Here is a 22205-nt window from a genome sequence, read left to right on the forward strand (position 1 = left end):
ACCATGTTGGCCAGTCTGGTCTCGAACTCCTGACCTTAAGTGATCCACCTGCCTCGGCCTCCCAAGGTGCTGGGATTACAGGCATGAGCCACCGCACCTGGCCAAAATACACATATTTTTTAAAGTATGCTGATGTATATAGCAGTAAATCTGATAGTAATTATATGCATTTATACATGTACCAATTATCTCTAGATGAATATACAAAATGTTGGCAGGAGTGATTGCTTCTCAGGAGGGATACTTAGTGGCTGGGAAACAGGCAAGAGGAAAGTTAAGTGTGCACGGCATACTTTCTGTTCATTTGGAACCACATACATGTTTAACTCACTCAAATAATTAAAATGTACAATCAAAATGCACTTATTAGATGAAATTTTAGTGACGGTAAATAATTTGTACAGCTTAATATTTTTGTCTGAAAAATTAATAATAATAGCAATAATGCTATTGCATATACAAATAGGATGCCAATGATGTAAAAATTATGCATAGAAAAAACAAATGTATGCAAATATACTAACAGTAGAATACTCTGGGTGATAAAATATGGAATTTTGTTACTTTTGTATTTTTTCTGAATCTCTACGTGTTTTACATTGAATATGTAATTTATTAAAAATCAAGGAAAAATACTCTTTAAAGGGAATACTATTATAACCATGAGCTTAGATATTAATAATAGAATTGGAAAAGACATTATAAAAAGGTTTTTTCAACTGTTTGGATATTGACAGACAAATTTTAAAAAGGATAATTCTGAAGTTTGGCTTGACCAAATAGCAGTAATCAACAGGAGGGAAATTAAGAGGAAAGGAAAAGACATTTGAGTTTAAAGTAATGACAAGACATAAAGTAGAAATGTCCAGCAATTTTTCAGGAGTTTTAAGAATAAATTTTTAAACAGAATCACCAAGAGAGTTAATGAGCTGTTGTTTGGATTTTAAGGCCTTTTATTAACTGGCCCTACTTTACTTCTACCAGCTTAAATCCAGGACAGCAATAATAAATCAACAGTAAAAATTCTGAAATACATGATTGGCAAGTTACAAACTGATTTATTACATATTATCTCATTCACACTATGAAGAAGAAAAAACTGTTACATGATCTATTTTACCAATGAAGAAATCGAGGTTCAATGAAGTCATTGAGTACTTTGCCCTAGGGCCTAGAATTCAGGTCTCCAACTCTCTGTAGAGAATTTTGAGTGAAGTTTGTATTAACTCCAGCCAAGTGTATGCAAATAAAATAAGATACTTTCTAAATAATATCTAGATGTGAGTATATTTTAAATCTGAACCTCTGTAAATAATTATTTTTATCCTTAGATTAGTTTTCTATTTCAGCAATTTCATCATTGATTTCTCTCTTTCCTATTTCAAAATATAAATTTAAATGTTACATAATTTCTTATTCTGTTAGCTAATTTGGTTATTCTGAAAATGGTTTACAAACTGTAGAACAACACTATGGGGCATTTTGAAGGGAATAACCTCATAATTTTTATGCTTTATTATCTCATATATTATTGCCATGAGCATAGTGTCAACATTCTTGAAATAGAATTATTAACTTTCATTGGAGCCTACTTCACAATATCATAACTGAATCAATGTGGAATGGTAAGTAAATAATTTTGCACAACCTCTGCCTCCCAGGTTCAAGCAATTCTCCTGCCTTAGCCTCCCAAGTAGCTGGGATTACAGGTGCCCACTACCAGACCTGGCTAAATTTTTTTTTGTCTTTTTAGTAGAGACAGGATTTTGCCATGTTGACCAGGCTGGTCTCGAACTCCTGACCTCAGGTGATCCGCCTGCCACAGCCCCCCAAAGTGCTGGGATTACAGGTGTGAGCCACTGCATGGGCTTTTTCATGCATTTCTGATCTTAGTATTGAAGAATCCTGGTTCCTGTTTATAATACTGCAGAATGCAAACAAAACAAATGCCAATCACCATTATTTCCAGAAAAAAATAAAGATAAAAGTTCATTTTATAAATGGCGACACAGTCTCTCAGCATGTCAATGAACAGGATATCTTGTTATCAGCTCTTCTTATATAAACAGATCAGTTAAGGTGGCAACGTTTGAAATCATCTGATGATTTTGATCACAGTATTGCCATAGTGGTTTCTGAAGATTCCTTGATTATAGATTATGAAAAGGCATCTAGGTACATAAAATAAACACCCATTTGTGGAGCCCATTGACAGATATGACTTCTTTCAATTTTAAATAATAATCCTCTACCTCTCTTTAAAGGGAAGCAGCATTTGGTCTGCGTTCTCTAATTAATTCTTGCAACTAGAAATGAATATTTGTGATTCTTGAACTCACAGACTAGCTAAGGAAGAATTTGTTGACACTGACAGCTAGATTTTGAAAAGAGGTTTCTACTAGGCCTCTAACCAAGGATTTAGAAACTGTGAGCACTTATATAGGCATAATTCCTTTTATTGTTTTATTTTGCTTGGCAGATAATGCATTTTTTACAACTTAAAGATATGACAACCTTACATGGAGCAAGTCTATTGAGACCATTTCAACAACATGTACTCATTTTGTGTCTCTGTGTCACATTTTGGCAATTCTCCCAGTATTTCAAACTTTTTCATATCATATCTGTTATGGTGATCTGTGATCAGTGATCTTTGGTGTTACTATCGTAATTGTTTTGGGGTGCCATGAACCACATCCATATAAGACAGCAAACTTAATAAAAGTTGTGTGTGTTCTGATGGCTTCACCAATGGCCAACCTCCGGTCTCTCCCGCCTCAGGCCTCTCTATCCCCTGAGACACAACAATATTGAAATTAAGCAAATTAGTAACCCTACAATGACCTCTAAGTGTTCAAGTGAAAGGAAGTGTCCTATGTCTCTCACTTTAAATCAAAAGCTAGAAATGATTGAGCTTAGTAAAGAAGGCATGTCAAAAGCCAAGACAGTCTGAAAGCTAAGCCTCTTACACTGAACAGTTAGACAACTTGTGAGTGCAAAGAGAAAGCTCTTGAAAGAAATTAAAAGTGCTACTCCAGTGAATTCGTGAATGTTAAGCATGCAGAACAGCTTATTGCTGATATGGAGAAAGTTTGAGTGGTCTGGATAGAAGATCAAACGAGCCACAGCATTCCCTTAAGCCAAAGTTTAATCCAGAGAAAAGCTTTAACTCTCTCCAATTCCATGAAGGCTTTAAGAAGTTAGGAAGCTGCAGAGGAAAAGTTTGAAGCTAGCAGAGATTGGTTCATAAGGTTAAAAAATATAAGCCATCTTTATAACATAAAAGTACAAGGTGAAGCAGCAAGTGTTGTTGTAGAAGCTTCAGCAAGTTATCCAGAAGATCTCGTAAAATTTCAGTGTAAACAAAACAGCTTTATATTGGAAGATGCCATCTAGGACTTTCATAGCTAGAGAGGAGAAGTCAGGTCCTGGCTTCAAAGCTCCAAAGAACAGTCTGATTCTCTTGTTGCAAGCTAATGTACCTAGTGACCTTAAATGGAAACTAATGCTCATTTACTATTCTGAAAATCCTAGACCCTAAGGATTTATGCTGAATTTGTTCTAAATCTACTCTGTCTGTGCTCTATAAATGAAATAACAAAGCTTAGAATTGGATGACAACACGTGTTTGCAACATGTTTTAGTGAACATTTGAAGCCCCCTGTTGAGACCAACTGCACAGAAAAAAAAAAGATTCTGTTAATATTACTGCTCACTGACAATGCACTTGGTCACCCAAGAGCTGTATTTAAAATATACAAGGAGATTAATGTTGTTTTCATGCCTGCTAACACAATGTCCATTCTGTAGCCATGGATCAAGTAATGTCAAATTTTAAGTATTATTATGTAAGAAATACACTTTGTAAAGCTACCTATCAGACCCCGATAGGTCTGAACAAAATGAATTGAAAACCTGCTGGAAAGGATTTGCCATTCTAGATATCATTAAGGATATTCATGATTCATGGGAGGAGGTCAAAATATTAACATGAGCAGGAGTTTGGAAGAGGTTAGTTCCAACCCTCATGGATAACTCTGTGGGGTTCAAGAATGCAGTGGGGAAAGTAACTGCAGATGTGGTGCAACTAACAAGATAAATCGATTAGAAGTGAAACCTGAAGATGTGACTGAATTGCTGCACTCTCATGATAAAACTTGAGCAGATGAGGAGTTAATTCTTATGGATGAGCAAAGAACGTGGTTTCTTTAGATGATGGAATCTACTGTTAGTGAAGAGGCTATGAACATTGTTGAAATGACAAGAAAGGATTATATTATATAAACCTTGTTAATAAAGCAGCATCAGGGTTTGAGAAGATCAACCCCCATTTTGAAAGAAGTTCTATTGTGAGTAAAATGCTGTCAAGCAGCATCACTTGCACAGAGAAATCTTCCTTGAAAGGAAGTGTCAATGAATGCAGCAAACTTCATTGTCTCATTTTAACAAAATGTCATAGTCACCCTAACCTTCAGCAACCACCACCACGATCAGTTAGTTGCCATCAACATGGAGGCAAGACCCTCTACCAAAAAAAAAAATGACAACTTGCTGAAGGTTCAGAAGATCATTAGCATTTTTAGCCATAAAGTATTTTTATAATTAAGGTCTGTACATTGTTTTTTCCATTAATTGCACACTTAATAGACTGCAGTATAGTGTAAACATAACTTTTATATGCACTGGAAAACAAAAAAAAATTGTGTGTGGCTTACTTGACTGCAATATTTGCATTATTAGGATGGTCTGGAAAAAAATCCATAATGCCTGTACTTTGAAAATGGGGTCAGATGGCTAATGGGGCTGGCGAATGGTAATCTGCTGACATAACTACCTAACTCCAGCACAGTTATTTGTATTTGTGATTTGAGGTCCAAAATAATGAGGCCACAACAGGGACTGAGGAAGTGGGATACTCTTTCTAGATTTGACTCCATACCTCTTCTTCTGTCAATTAAACAGTCCTCCAGACAGGATGCTTATTTTATTCTGGCAATAAGTATTGGGCAAGATGTTCAACATGCTGATAAATTATGTAGTAAATAAATTAATTTTATTGAAGTGTATTATTAATTAAGGCATAATGAAATAGTTAGGTGGCCTTTTCATTTGACAGCTAGGAGTTAAAATTTGAGAGAGCTGTTTATTATATAGCACAAATAGCATCAAGATCCCAAAGTAGAGTACGGGAAAGGTATATGTCTATACGCACTAAATGCTCATATTTCTGGTGACTCTCATGCAATTACAATGCACTAGCTACCAAGTCATTTTTGATAGCATTCTCTTAGCTTTTAATTTCTCGTGTGGGGAAAAGATAATAGAAAATCCTCCATTGCTCCGACTACACTACAGTGTAGTCTGTACAGTCTGTCTACACTAGAGTGATATAATAAAACCATAGCAGTGATATATGTAGAAGTCACACTTTGTTTAAATGATAATTGTTTCTTTTATGCTGCCATCCAAAGAAATTGTCTAAAAATGGGGATTGATTCACATACTCTCAAATTATTTTATGAACATATTAAGAGACAGTACATGCCATGATTGTGTCTATACCTATATCCATGTGCATGTAACTTCTATATCTATATCCATTTAAAAATGTGTGTATCAGTGACTCTGTGTGTATATACACAATGGAGAATGCTGTTTAGATCTCTAAATGATTTTTCCCTGCCCTTAATCTGTATTTAATCAGGAAACCATTCTGTAATGAGAAAACTGTTCATTTTAGTCTTTTATGTTTGCGATCCCAAGGTTCCTCCTTAGTGATTACATTTAGTAACTCCCTTTCGCTGTCTGAAAGCACAGGCAGTTTTTCCATAATAAAAACTGGATTAGCACATATCAGGAAGAGACACCACCAGCTGTCACTTTGAAATCAGACCACTCGGCCCTATTTGAGATGACAATGGATAAACTGATAAATGACAGGCAGTTTTCCTATATTTATCTAGTAAGTGGTTAATATGGGCTAACACTGTCTGTAATAAAGCTATAAACAGGGTCAAAGAAGAAAAAAGCTTCATTTGAATAGGATATACATTATTAAGAGAAAAATCCACTATAGCACACTGTATTATTTATTTCATTCAGTTGAGCTATTACAATTGTCACTAATAGTTCCACTTCTCTTTCCTTATTTCTTTTGCTGTCTTCCCATTTGATAATATTACAGTTATGTTACTTCTGCTGTACAAATTCTGAATACATATGTTTAAGGACAAAATCCAAAATGATTAAAACTTTTTTCTTCTAAGAATTTCTGCAAATCATAGCATTTCAGAGAATTCTCTGTAACTGAAATTAGTGAAATAATTTTATTTCTCACTATATTTAGCAAGTCTTATGCTTCAGGCAGACCTCAAATACTGCCACATTGTTAAACTAATCCAAACTACAGTTGAACTAAAATAAACAATGTATGAGCAATATGTATCAATAATGGTTTAGGGAACACTTATATTGATAGTGGGCTATCAGTAATCATTAGGAAATTAAGGGATTGTGATACTCTGATATTTGTCACTTATAGTACAATGGCCTTGGGGGTTTAAATGATGACTGCCGGATTTAGGGCCTTTTAGTTAAATAATTTGTTTTTAAGTTTTTCTTCATTCATTAACTAAATTATAAAAATAATAATTATCTTTTCAAGGGTTGAAAATATATACATCAAGAAAAAGTTAATAGTCCTCTCCATTCCCCCCTTTATTTTTGAGCTAATCAATATTATCAGATTGGTATCTGCCTTTACCTGACTTCCTTCATGTTATACCCATGTTAGAGATGATGAAACCAGCAGAGATAGATTAAGTAACTTGCAAAAGATATGGACCTACCAAGTAACATAGCCGGGATTTAAACAAAGGCAGTCCACTTCCAAAACCTACATCAAAACCATTACACTAAAAGGCTGCTTCTGTTAGATTTTATGACCGAATAAGTGAATGAATGATTTAGGTGACATAAAAGTTACATTGACCCCTATGTTTCATTTTGGGTGAGTATAATCATTAACAGATATTGGGTATGAAGGGGATGGAGATTTGGAGTAGGAGTTACATAAATTCATTTTAATTACTTGAGTTGTATTTTAAAGGACATTTGTGCTTTAAATGCTTATAAAACTTCCAAATTGCATATGTCCAGCTGGCACAATAGCAAACCAGAAATGTCTGGATTGGATATACAGAATTGAGAGCAGCAGCATACAAATAGTGCTTAAAGCCATGTATGATAAAGGAAGAGAGACCAAGTCACTTGATGATGCCACGTAAGATGCAAAGTGGAGAAAACTAGAAAGAAAAGACTGAAAAGAAGTAGCCAGAATGCTGAGGCCAAACAAGAAAAAGAGAAGTCACAGAAGCCAAGGATGTTGAGAGTTCTTAAAAGAGTAGTCAAAAATGTCCATCACTTCAGAGAGGCAAATTAAAGGAAAGCTAAAAGGAGAATATTGGATGTGGAAGTTAGAAAATCATTCTACATTTTTTTTTTGCCAGAACAATTAGTGAAGAGGTAAATAGAAATCATGAAGGTAGAAGGCGTTTTCATAAGTTAGCTAATAAAGGACAGAGATTGATAGGCCAAGGGATTTCAGGGTCACTGTCATTTTATTTGTATTATTTTTCATGGTTTTGTTTTACTTTAAGTAGGAAAAGTAGTTGAGTATATTTAAGAACTGCAGAAAAAGAATCAAGGTGAGGGTAGAAAGATTGCAGGGGATAAAATCTGACCGTTAACCATTGTATATACCCATAGCATCTTCCACGGAATCTGATATCAAGTGGATGTTTGACCTCCTGAACTCTGATCTGAAGAATAATAATACACAAGTTATTCTAAGAAGGAGAAATTCACTTTCTGGAATTTTTGTTTAATGGTGGATATGTTTTCCTCTGGAAAAAAAAATATTTATATATATACCTGGGAATTTGAGAAAGGATTAGACAGTCACTAACCACACATGTCCTGGTTACTCTCGTCACCTCTTACCTTCCCTTTTCTGATAATAGAATGTCTGGTTCCTACAATTTAAGCCCAGTCCTAAAGGCTCCCTTCAGGGCCCTTGGGCACTGTCATGCCATTTGGACGCAGAAACCCAGGCTTCAACACGCCCCTTTCTTCACCTTGGGGTATATGTGTGATGTCTCCTCAGTTAAAAGATAGGTGATTCAGGGGTCTGTCAGCACACATGTTCCATTAGACAAACATTGCCCCCAAACTCACCCAGTCTCTGCCCTTTGCAGACACTGGGAAGGGCTGTTGAGGCTGTTATCTATCACTGTGCCCTAGCTACCTGTGACCGAATGTTCCTAGAGACTCCCTTAACCTCCAAATTCTAAGAAACTAAAGTACTAAAGTACTTTTACACTCCAGTTTATTTTTCCTAGTACCAGAGTTTATACCCTGCATGCTTGCTGGGGTTGCAATGTAGTACACCCACATACAAACACAAACACACATACACACACATACACACACACACTCATAATGTGTAGCTATACATAATAAAATATTATATATATTATATCAGATAATATGATTTTCTAAAATTACTATTATACAGAAATGTAAGGATTGGCCAGTTGAACACTAAATGACCTAATTTGTTAATAATGCTATTATACCCTTAACTTCCAAATTTAAAGTTTTAACCTTTAAATCTCGAGAGTTATATTAAAGGTTTTTGGACATAAGCTATTTTTAGAAGGGAGGGGGTTCAATGATTAAAATCACATATACCAAAATTACTGTGCTTTTTTAGTAAGAAAATAACTGAAAGAACTGTCTAAACTCTCACTTCTATGCTTATCGTGAATTTACGTTCTTAATTAAGCACTTAATTAAATACTTAATTGTAGGTGTTTTTGGAATCTCAACCCCTTTCACATATGAATGTCTATTTTAAGAGATCAATGAACAATTTTCCAACATTATGCTTTGTTATTTCATATTCTATTCATATGTGTTAGTTGGCCAGTTTCTTTTTGGTTACCTTAATGTCTTTCTTTTTTTAAGATTACAGATATAATCTTAGTCATTTTTGCCATTATTTATAAAACCCAAAAATAACATGAATAAGGTCTTTTCCCTTTGCCATTGTTTTACTCAAATAAGATTAAACTTAAGTTTCTAAATGTGGGAAACCTTAACTAGAATAGCGTCTCAAAGAGAAACAAAGGTTCTTTTTTTCCCCTTAAAATCTGTGTATAATTTTCATAGTTCTGTACTTGATTTGGTGTTTCATTAACTCATCTATTAAGATTTGATTTAGAACTATTATGACTGATGTGGATAATATACCAGACCCCTGTCCCATAACAGTAACTCAAGTTCAAAATAACGTTTTTTTATTATTCTGTTGCCAGGTAACTAAAAGCATATAAAAGCACCCATAAAATTATCAGATACCTGAAAAACTCTCTCTTTGATTACTCATTGGTCATTCACCTCTATTGTTCCTTGTGCAAAGAACCTGATTTTGTATGGGTATGGGACAGTCATATGCTTAAGATGAGATGGGACACTCTCCACTCTCATCTCATGAAGTTTGCTAGGACCAGTGGCTGAGTTTTGATTAGTGTGAGTCAGTCATCAGGAATCTTGTCTCCTTGACCATGGTTGTTCAAAAACAGGCATGCAATGGAATTCTGACTGACGGGCTGTAGAAAAAGACAGTACTTGATAAATCTCTTACAAAGAGACATCAGAAGAAACATTGTCCCATCTAGTTCTTGAAATTGTATTGTGAGAGAACATGATACTTGGAGCTTTTGTAGCCATTTTATGACTATGACAAAATAAATTCGAGGTCAAAGCCAGCATAATGAGGATGTCAGAACTGAGTTATGAAACATACCTTGGCGGGGAGGAGCCAAGATGGCCGAATAGGAACAGCTCCGGTCTACAGCTCCCAGCGTGAGCGACGCGGAAGACGGGTGATTTCTGCATTTCCATCTGAGGTACCGGGTTCATCTCACTAGGGAGTGCCAGACAGTGGGCGCAGGTCAGTGGGTGCGCGCACCGTGCGTGAGCCGAAGCAGGACGAGGCACTGCCTCACTTGAGAAGGGCAAGGGGTCAGGGAGTTCCCTTTCCGAGTCAAAGAAAGGGGTGAAGGACGCACCTGGAAAATCGGGTCACTCCCACCGGAATACTGCGCTTTTCCGACGGGCTTAAAAAACGGCACACCACGAGATTATAACCCCCACCTGGCTCGGAGGGTCCTACGCCCACGGAGTCTCGCTGATTGCTAGCACAGCAGTCTGAGATCAAACTGCAAGGCGGCAGTGAGGCTGGGGGAGGGGCGCCCGCCATTGCCCAGGCTTGCTTAGGTAAACAAAGCAGTCTGGAAGCTCGAACTGGGTGGAGCCCACCACAGCTCAAGGAGGCCTGCCTGCCTCTGTAGGCTCCACCTCTGGGGGCAGGGCACAGACAAACAAAAAGACAACAGTAACTTCTGCAGACTTAAATGACCCTGTCTGACAGCTTTGAAGAGAGCAGTGGTTCTCCCAGCATGCAGCTGGAGATCTGAGAACGGGCAGACTGCCTCCTCAAGTGGGTCCCTGACCCCTGACCCCTGAGCAGCCTAACTGGGAGGCACCCTCAGCAGGGGCACACTGACACCTCACACGGCAGGATATTCCAACAGACCTGCAGCTGAGGGTCCTGTCTGTTAGAAGGAAAACTAACAAACAGAAAGGACATCCACACCAAAAACCCATCTGTACATCACCATCATCAAAGACCAAAAGTAGATAAAACCACAAAGATGGGGAAAAAACAGAACAGAAAAACTGGAAACTCTAAAAGCAGAGCACCTCTCCTCCTCCAAAGGAACACAGTTCCTCACCAGCAACGGAACAAAGCTGGATGCAGAATGACTTTGACGAGCTGAGAGAAGAAGGCTTCAGACAATCAAATTACTCTGAGCTAGGGGAGGACATTCAAACCAAAGGCAAAGAAGTTGAAAACTTTGAAAAAAATTTAGAAGAATGTATAACTAGAATAACCAATACAGAGAAGTGCTTAAAGGAGCTGATGGAGCTGAAAACCAAGGCTCGAGAACTACGTGAAGAATGCAGAAGCCTCAGGAGCCAATGCGATCAACTGGAAGAAAAGGTATCAGCAATGGAAGAGGAAATGAATGAAATGAAGCGAGAAGGGAAGTTTAGAGAAAAAAGAATAAAAAGAAATGAGCAAAGCCTCCAAGAAATATGGGACTATGTGAAAAGACCAAATCTATGTCTGATTGCTGTACCTGAAAGTGATGGGGAGAATGGAACCAAGTTGGAAAACATGCTGCAGGATATTATCCAGGAGAACTTCCCCAATCTAGCAAGGCAGGCCAACGTTCAGATTCAGGAAATACAGAGATTGCCACAAAGATCCTCCTCAAGAAGAGCAACTCCAAGACACATAATTGTCAGATTCACCAAAGTTGAAATGAAGGAAAAAATGTTAAGGGCAGCCAGAGAGAAAGGTCGGGTTACCCACAAAGGGAAGCCCATCAGACTAACAGTGGATCTCTCGGCAGAAACCCTACAAGCCAGAAGAGAGTGGGGGCCAATATTCAACATTCTTAAAGAAAAGAATTTTCAACCCAGAATTTCATATCCAGCCAAACTAAGCTTCATAAGCGAAGGAGAAATAAAATACAGATAAGCAAATGCTGAGAGATTTTGTCACCACCAGACCGCTGCAAAATCATGCCAAAATGTAAAGACGATCGAGACTAGGAAGAAACTGCATCAACTAATGAGCAAAATAACCAGCTAACATCATAATGACAGGATCAAATTCACACATAACAATATTAACTTTAAATGCAAATGGACTAAATGCTCCAATTAAAAGACACAGACTGGCAAATTGGATAAAGAGTCAAGACCCATCAGTGTGCTGTATTCAGGAAACCCATCTCACCGGCAGAGACACACATAGGCTCAAAATAAAAGGATGGAGGAAGATCTACCAAGCAAATGGAAAACAATAAAAGGCAGGGGTTGCAATCCTAGTCTCTGATAAAACAGACTTTAAACCAACAAAGATCAAAAGAGACAAAGAAGGCCACTACATAATGGTAAAAGGATCAATTCAACAAGAAGAGCTAACTATCCTAAATATATATGCACCCAATACAGGAGCACCCAGATTCATAAAGCAAGTCCTGAGTAACCTACAAAGAGACTTAGACTCCCACTCATTAATAATGGGAGACTTTAACACCCCACTGTCAACATTAGACAGATCAACGAGACAGAAAGTCAACAAGGATACCCAGGAATTGAACTCAGCTCTGCACCAAGCGGACCTAATAGACATCTACAGAACTCTCCACCCCAAATCAACAGAATATACATTTTTTTCAGCACCACACCACACCTATTCCAAAATTGACCACATACTGGGAAGTAAAGCTCTCCTCAGCAAATGTAAAAGAACAGAAATTATAACAAACTATCTCTCAGACCACAGTGCAATCAAACTAGAACTCAGGATTAAGAATCTCACTCAAAACTGCTCAACTACATGGAAACTGAACAACCTGCTCCTGAATGACTACTGGGTACATAACGAAATGAAGGCAGAAATAAAGATGTTCTTTGAAACCAATGAGAACAAAGACACAACATACCAGAATCTCTGGGACACATTCAAAGCAGTGTGTAGAGGGAAATTTATAGCACTAAATGCCCACAAGAGAAAGCAGGAAAGATCCAAAATTGACATCCTAACATCACAATTAAAAGAACTAGAAAAGCAAGAGCAAACACATTCAAAAGCTGGCAGAAGGCAAGAAATAACTAAAATCAGAGCAGAACTGAAGGAAATAGAGACATAAAAAACCCTTCAAAAAATTAATGAATCCAGGAGCTGGTTTTTTTAAAGGATCAACAAAATTGATAGACCACTAGCAAGACTAATAAAGAAAAAAAGAGAGAAGAATCAAATAGACGCAATAAAAAATGATAAATGGGATATCACCACCGATCCCACAGAAATACAAACTACCATCAGAGAATACTACAAACACCTCTACGCAAATAAACTAGAAAATCTAGAAGAAATGGATAAATTCCTTGACACATACACTCTCCCAGGACTAAACCAGGAAGAAGCTGAATCTCTGAATAGACCAATAACAGGATCTGAAATTGTGGCAATAATCAATAGTTTACCAACCAAAAAGAGTCCAGGACCAGATGGATTCACAGCTGAATTCTACCAGAGGTACAAGGAGGAACTGGTACCATTCCTTCTGAAACTATACCAATCAATAGAAAAAGAGGGAATCCTCCTTAACTCATTTTATGAGGCCAGCATCATTCTGATACCAAAGCCAGGCAGAGACACAATAAAAAAAGAGAATTTTAGACCAATATCCTTGATGAACATTGATGCAAAAATCCTCAATAAAATACTGGCAAAACAAATCCAGCAGCACATCAAAAAGCTTATCCACCATGATCAAGTGGGCTTCATCCTTGGGATGCAAGGCTGGTTCAATATACGCAAATCAATAAATGTAATCCAGCATATAAACAGAGCCAAAGACAAAAACCACATGATTATCTCAATAGATGCAGAAAAGGCCTTTGACAAAATTCAACAACCCTTCATGCTAAAAACCCTCAATAAATTAGGTATTGATGGGACGTATTTCAAAATAATAAGAGCTATCTATGACAAACCCACAGCCAATATCATACTGAATGGGCAAAAACTGGAAGCATTCCCTTTGAAAACTGGCACAAGACAGGGATGCCCTCTCTCACCACTCCTATTCAACATAGTGTTGGAAGTTCTGGCCAGGGCAATTAGGCAGGAGAAGGAAATAAAGGGTATTCATTTAGGAAAAGAGGAAGTCAAATTGTCCCTGTTTGCAGACGACATGATTGTATATCTAGAAAACCCCATTGTCTCAGCTCAAAATCTCCTTAAGCTGATAAGCAACTTCAGCAAAGTCTCAGGATACAAAATCAATGTACAAAAATCACAAGCATTCTTATACACCAACAGCAGACAAACAGAGAGCCAAATCATGAGTGAACTCCCATTCACAATTGCTTCAAAGAGAATAAAATACCTACGAATCCAACTTACAAGGGACGTGAAGGACCTCTTCAAGGAGAACTACAAACCACTGCTCAAGGAAATAAAAGAGGATACAAACAAATGGAAGAACATTCCATGCTCATGGGTAGGAGGAATCAATATCATGAAAATGGCCATACTGCCCAAGGTAATTTACAGATTCAATGCCATCCCCACCAAGCTACCAATGCCTTTCTTCACAGAATTGGAAAAAACTACTTTAAAGTTCATATGGAACCAAAAAAGAGCCCGCATTGCCAAGTCAATCCTAAGCCAAAAGAACAAAGCTGGAGGCATCACACTACCTGACTTCAAACTATACTACAAGGCTACAGTAACCAAAACAGCATGGTACTGGTACCAAAACAGAGATATAGATCAATGGAACAGAACAGAGCCCTCAGAAATAACGCCGCATATCTACAACTATCTGATCTTTGACAAACCTGAGAAAAACAAGCAATGGGGAAAGGATTCCCTATTTAATAAATGGTGCTGGGAAAACTGGCTAGCCATATGTAGAAAGCTGAAACTGGATCCCTTCCTTAACACCTTATACAAAAATCAATTCAAGATGGATTAAAGACTTAAACGTTAGACCTAAAACCATAAAAACCCTAGAAGAAAACCTAGGCATTACCATTCAGGACATAGGCATGGGCAAGGACTTCATGTCTAAAACACCAAAAGCAATGGCAACAAAAGACAAAATTGACAAATGGGATCTAATTAAACTAAAGAGCTTCTGCACAGCAAAAGAAACTACCATCAGAGTGAACAGGCAACCTACAAAATGGGAGAAAATTTTCGCAACCTACTCATCTGACAAAGGGCTAATATCCAGAATCTACAATGAACTCCAACAAATTTACAAGAAAAAAACAAACGACCCCATCAAAAAGTGGGCGAAGGACATGAACAGACACTTCTCAAAAGAAGACATTTATGCAGCCAAAAAACACATGAAAAAATGCTCATCATCACTGGCCATCAGAGAAATGCAAATCAAAACCACAATGAGATACCATCTCACAGCAGTTAGAATGGCAATCATTAAAAAGTCAGGAAACAACAGGTGCTGGAGAGGATGTGGAGAAATAGGAACACTTTTACACTGTTGGTGGGACTGTAAACTAGTTCAACCATTTTGGAAGTCAGTGTGGTGATTCCTCAGGGATCTAGAACTGGAAATACCATTTGACCCAGCCATCCCATTACTGGGTATATACCCAAAGGACTATAAATCATGCTGCTATAAAGACACAGGCACACGTATGTTTATTGCGGCATTATTCACAATAGCAAAGACTTGGAACCAACCCAAATGTCCAACAATGATACACTGGATTAAGAAAATGTGGCACATATACACCATGGAATACTATGCAGCCATAAAAAATGATGAGTTCATGTCCTTTGTAGGGACATGGATGAAATTGGAAATCATCATTCTCAGTAAACTATCGCAAGAACAAAAAACCAAACACCGCATATTCTCACTCATAGGTGGGAATTGAACAATGAGATCACATGGACACAGGAAGGGGAATATCACACTCTGGGGACTGTTGTGGGGTGGGGGGAGGGGGGAGGGATAGCATTGGGAGATATACCTAATGCTAGATGACGAGTTAGTGGGTGCAGCACACCAGCATGGCACATGTATACATATGTAACTAACCTGCACAATGTGCACATGTACCCTAAAACTTAAAGTATAATAATTAAAAAAAAAAAGAAAAAGAAAAAAGAAAAGCAACGTTCAACTCTGTGAGATGAACGCACACATCACAAAGAAAAAAAAAAACCTTGATCCTTGATCATATCACATAATACTAAATTAATGAATCTTCAAATATTCCTACATCTCTGTTCCTTTTTCACTAAATAAAGTCAGTTTAAGAAGGTCATATAATACAAGGTCAATACAAACAATTAGGAGTATTCCTGTATAATGGCAACATAAAATTGGATTTCTTTAGTGTCACTAGATAAAACATTCAGTATAAAATTAGTAAGTTATGTGCAATATTTATACCCTGAAAACTAAAAAAACTGCTCAAAGAAATGAAAGAGGACCTAGAAAAACTGATTGATAGATTCAATGTAGCTTCAATCAAAATCCAAATAGGCCTTTTGTAGATATTGCAAGATGATTCTAAAATGTATGTGAAATGCAGTGACCTGTGTAATAACCAAAATAATCTTTAAAATGAAGAACAAATCTGGAGAACTTACACTGTCCTATTTCAAGAATTACAACAAAGCTACAGTAATCAAGACATTGTGATACTGACAAAGAATAGACATTCAAATCAACGGAATGGAAATAATTCAGAAATAAAAGTAATACATGTGTCATAAACTGATTTTGGACAAAGGTGTCAGGGTAATTCAACAGAGTAAAATAGTCTTTTCAACAATGGTTCTGGAACAGCTGGATATGTTTATACAAGAAAAAAAATAAACCTTGACCCTTACTACACATCATTTGCAAAAATTAACTCAAAATCAGCCATAGAGCTAAATGTAGCAGTTAAACCTATAAAACTTCTAGAAAAAAAAAAAAAAAGAAAAACAGGAGAAATTCTTTGTGACTTTATGATAGTTAAAGTTTGTTTGATGTTATTCCAAAACCTAGATTCATTTAAGAAAAAAATAAAGGTACATTGTACTTCTCCCAAAGTGAAAAACTTTTACTCTGTTAAAAAAAAAAGAAAAAAGAAAAACTTTGAGAATATATGACGGATCATCTTCTTACAACTCAATAATTGGAAAACAATCAATCTCATTTAAAAGTTGAGCAAAAATGAGCAAAAGACTTGAGTAAATAGTTTCCTGATGAATTGCAAACAAGCACATTAAAAAAATGTCAACACCATTGTTTATCAGGAAAATGCAAATTCAGATAACAATGAGATACTACTACATGCTCATTTATCTTAGTCATTCCAAGATGCTAAAACAAAATGCCATAAACTGGGTGGTTTAAACAATACGTATTTATTCCTCACAGTTCTAGAGGCTGAGAAGTCCCAGATTAAGATAACAGCAGTTTGTTTCTTGGTGAGGGTCCTCTTCCTGGCTTGCAAGCAGCCTCCTCACTGTACCCTCATAAGACAGAGAAAGAAAGCTCTGGAGTCTCTTCCTCTTCTTGTAAGAGATATTAATACATCATGGAGCCCCTACCCTCATGATGACATCTAAACCTTATTACCCCACTAAGGCCCTACCAGCCATTTCCATCATATTGGGCATTAGGGCTTCAACAAATGAATTTTGGGGAGGAAGAAACATTCAGTTCATAGTGCCACTTGAATGACTAAAATTAAAAAGACTGACCATACCAAGTGTTATTGAGAATGTGATGCCGTTGGAATTCTAATACATTGATTGTGAAAATGCAATGCAAAATTATAACAGCCACTTTAGGAAAGAATTTGTCAACATCTTATACAGTTAAACATAAATTTACTCTAAGGCCCAGCGATATCACTTCTAGGTATTTCCCTAATAGAAATGAAAGTATATGTTCTCACAGAAGCATGAACTCCAATATTTATAAGGCTTTATTAACAACAGACAAAAACTGGAGTATTTATCAATTGGTGAATAAATAATTTGTTGAATATAATGAATATTAAGTCAGCAACGAAATAACTACTGATACACATAACAACACAGAAACATTTCAAAAGTGTTATGTTAAATAAAAACAAGCCAGAAACAAAGACTACATACTTTATGATTCTATTTTTATGAAATTCTGAGAAAGGCAAAGATGGAAATCAGGTCAATTGTTTCCAAGGGCTGATGGGGGAAATAGGGAGGAATTTACTACAAGGAGCACAGGGGACATTTTGGGGTGATGGAAATATTCTACATTATGATTGTGGTTTAAATTTTCAGATACATATATTTTCAAAACTTATTGAATTGTGATTTTATTTTATGTGAATAATATCAATAAACCTGATAAAACTTAAATGTATTTTGCTTGTTACTGCATCCCTTCACTCCTTTCTTTATCCTCTTCAACCAAGAAAAAGAACACCTAGACAATGATCCTTTGATGCTGTGACAATTTTGAGGAATGTAAACACTTTGCAAAATGTTTCCATTTTTTTTCACTAATTCTGACTCTCTGAAAAATAGTATATGTTCCAGGAATTACATTTTTTTAGGATAAAAGCACTGACATTGCAAGTACTATTTTGTTTCTTGAGGCAACAAATGCCAAATGTTGTGGGAATTCAGACCAAAGAATTAGACAAGAGAGAATAATATATGGTCAGTATCATCTTATGCCCCCTGTTATTACCTAAACTAGAGTGCAAAATGTTGAACTAGCAACGATCTTGATCTTTCACATCACTTTCAATCTTTGAATAGATTAGAAAAGGTTACTAACAGTTTTTGAGTCTGTTTTCTCTCTCTCTCTCTAACAAACCACACAGTTTTTCATATATAAATTCCATTTTTACTTCTTACAATTAAGAAAGTTTGCAGTGTTTAAAAGTGAATTAACTACAATCTTATTCTAAAATTCAAATTAAAATGCTTTTGAGATGTGGATATATTTAGTTAACTCTTTATTGCCACTTTTTTGGCAGACTATGAAAAAACAGTATTTGTACAGCATTTATAATTTTACTACAGCCAAGAAAAGTGAACAAATTTCTGACAAGAACTCCATCCTTATGCCTCAACAAAAGAGACTTAAATAAATCTCAGATCTTAATCTGAAATCTGAGATGATTAAACCAAGAAAATCACATTTGGTATATTAACTCTTTCTAGCTTTCTTCTACCCTTTCCACTGTCATTGTGTATTGTAATCATTTTCTTCACAAAATTTTCTTTTCATTTTTTAAATTATTCTTACCATGGGAAACTAAGTGTTCAGGAACAACAGAAAGGTTTGAGAGACACAGGTTATATTTCGATTCTCTTCATACCTCAGGCACTAACTTAAACAATTCTCTATTTTACTTGTTAATTTTCTTAAATATAAAAATATTAAAAATAGCCATAGCAGCTAATGTTCACATGGTAAGGACACGCCTTTTAAACATGATAATCATCAACAGTGTATTTAAAAATACAACAATATTCTCTAAATTTGGGTGCATGTAAGAGCATTTAGGCAATTTTTATGTATGTTTTCAATTTCTTTGTTTTCTTGGCATACCTTATTTTTACAATAAACCAATCAATATTATCTGTTGTTTTAGAAGAAAAGAGGGCAAAATCCTCTCTTCTGACTGCTGACATTTTTTATTTGTGCATATCAACATCGTTTTTGGAAACTCTACAAGTATCTCCAAAGTATTCTAATTTATTTAATTTAAAAGTAAAAATAAGTAAACTTTAGGAAAGTAATAAGTAGAAACCAAAATACTGGGAATTACTATATCTTCTCAGATGCATATAATTCTGTGTTGTAATTTCCAATATGCTTTTGAAATGAAAATATACCAAAAATTTAAAGAAAAAGCAAAAATCTAGGAGAAAGTTTGTAGTTTATTTTCTTAAAAACTGGCAACTTTAAGCCTGTTTTTTTTTTTTTTCTGTGCTCATGAGAAAAGAAATTCCATATTTTCTGGAACTGTTTTAAGATCATTTAGTAATAAGCTACAAACACTTTTAGCTGTTAGTAATAAGCTGCAAACACTTTTAGCTGGTGGAAAAGTTGGTCTCATAGTGCAAACAATACTTCTTGGTTTCAGAAGAGGGGGAGCTAAAGGCCAAAGGGTAAATTCCACTTGTAACAGGCTGCATATTTTTGTGGGCAGAATCAATGCCAGAATGGTCAACAGCCTTTACACCACCAAGCTGGCTTGTTGCTAATGGGATCCACTTCCTTTAGATATGATAGAAAACTCATGTTGAAAAACTAAATGTATTGATAAGTTGTGGCAAATTGACCCCTGCCTTATTTTCTTAAATTTATGATTTATGTATTTTCCTCTTGAAGATCTGCTTTGTGAGGTTTTGTCTTTGTTTTATTCAGAGTGTAGGAAGAGAAGGAGGGTGTGATGAAGAAAAAGCCTGTGAAAGAGTTTGTTTATAACATTTGTTCTTATTGTTTAGAAGAATTTTTAAACCATTATGGAAAAGGCCAAAAATAAGGAGAAGGGATAATTATGAAGACAATATTTTTAAGAGTCTTTTTGAGAATAGGGGTAAAAAAAAAAAAGCCAGTTATAAAGAATGTCTCCCCAAATCCAAGTTTCCTGTCTAATTAGGTTCTGGCAGAAGTTACATTCTAAAGCGCTCTTCAAAACATTTGGGAATTTTAAAAATTCTCTCTACAGGGGACTATATTGGCAAGCACAGGCCCAACAGTGAAGAAAATGAGGGAATCAATAAGACAGCCCAAGTCAAAAGAGGATGCATTCTTGTACTGTACCTGCCCAAGGGAAACGTATTATGCATATTAATTTAAAGAAATAAAACTTTAAGAGAAAGCTTATATTGTACCAAGTGTGGTAATATATATCTTGTTTTGATTCATAGCAATTTTCATACCAATTTTTAATTATTCTACTCAATAGATATTGATGACATTACCTGTGAAGATATAATATTTAGGGTAGTAATTAAATGCATGCCTTTACTGTGAAACTGTGAACTCAAAGGACATTGGTGGAGATTATTTATGTTCTTTTATTTCTGCATGATTCCAGGCAATAACTGTTACAAATGGAAAAAAAAAAGTTTTTAAAAACTAGCCAATATTTAATAATACCTTGGAAACACAAACCCACCACCCACAAATGTTCATCTAAACTTTGGCTTGGAAGTCATTAGCTACCCATCAGAAATACTGAGTATTCCTAGTGGAAATTTTATGAGTTAAGATAATTTGGGTTCAAGTGCCATCCTTGTTACTATTTTGGTTTCATGAATAAGAACTTTGTAACTCTGGAGTTTAGCTTTCCCATCAGTAAAATAAAGTCTTTCTGATTTGCAAGGTCTTCTCAAATTGTAGGAATAAGTAACTAGTAAGCACCAGTTGTAGGCCACCACTAATTTTCGTTATCTATTCTACATTCATTCTTCTCAGTTCCATTTAATTACAGTTAATCTGAGTAGCAAAATTAACATTCAAGGATTAAAGAACAATAAAAACTAATTTTTACTTCGTTCCATCTTTTAGATAACACGTTTTAAAAAATCCAGAAGCATTAAAGTCACAGAATGTTGAGAAATTTCAGGCAACTTAGCTGGTCCAAGAGGGAAAGTCATGTTGGCAATTCATTATTTTGCTTCTAAAATCTGTCTACACTACTCCCCTTTCCCACCCAGGTTTTTGTATCTTATATGATCATGTCTTAGCTCAGGCTGTCATTTTAAAAATACTATAGACTGGGTAGTTTAAATAACAGAAATTCATTTTCTCATAGTTTTGAGGGCTAGAAATGCACGATCAAGGTTCCTGTAAATTAGGTTTCTGGTGAGAACTCTTTCTGGCTTGCAAACTTCCACCTTCTCACTGTATCCTCACATGGCAAGAGAGAGAGAGTTCTTCTGTCTCTTCTTATAAACACATGAATCCTATCAGATCAGGACCTCATTCTTATGACCTCATTTAACCTTAATTACCTCAAAGACCCTATCTCCAAATACAATTGGAGATTGAGGTTTCAGCATATAAATTTTTGGGGGGACACAAACATTCTGTCCATAACAGATTAACAACTACTCTCTCAACCAGGTTAGAAACTGTCTGACTCCTTCCTTGCCTTATTAGTAGTTAAGTCCAACTCGATTCCTCCTTCCAATGCGTTTCCAATTCTACTTTTTCTTCCCTCCTTTTCAATGCTTCTCATTTCTTGGATTTTTCCAAACAGATACAGTGAACTTCATAAAACAATAATGAATTTCTAGTGACCCAGGTAGTGGTACTGTGTGTGTGTGTGTGTGTGTGTGTGTGTGTGGTGGATAAGGAGGTGTGGCTGGGGAGTGGGGGTAGTAATTAGTCAAATTAAAATCACAAGAAAAGCTTTTGTAAAACATATTTTTTCCAAGAAGTTCTCTTGTCTACCTATAAGCTTTCATTTATTTAAAAAAAAATAGTACTGGTAATCAACCCGCA

General features: G+C 36.0%; 1 long non-coding RNA gene across 1 annotated transcript in view; it reads right to left on the reverse strand.

Moving 5' to 3' along the window:
• The window catches only part of LOC107973709 (uncharacterized), a 210284-nt gene that overhangs the window by 185325 nt on the left and 2754 nt on the right, over window positions 1-22205 (reverse strand). Inside the window, exon 3 of the long non-coding RNA XR_010149759.1 lies at window positions 20678-20800. This is a non-coding gene — a long non-coding RNA (uncharacterized LOC107973709). The remainder of the gene's footprint in view (window positions 1-20677; window positions 20801-22205) is intronic.

The sequence above is a fragment of the Pan troglodytes genome, chromosome 13 (genome assembly GCF_028858775.2).
Source record: "Pan troglodytes isolate AG18354 chromosome 13, NHGRI_mPanTro3-v2.0_pri, whole genome shotgun sequence".
Taxonomy (NCBI): domain Eukaryota; kingdom Metazoa; phylum Chordata; class Mammalia; order Primates; family Hominidae; genus Pan; species Pan troglodytes.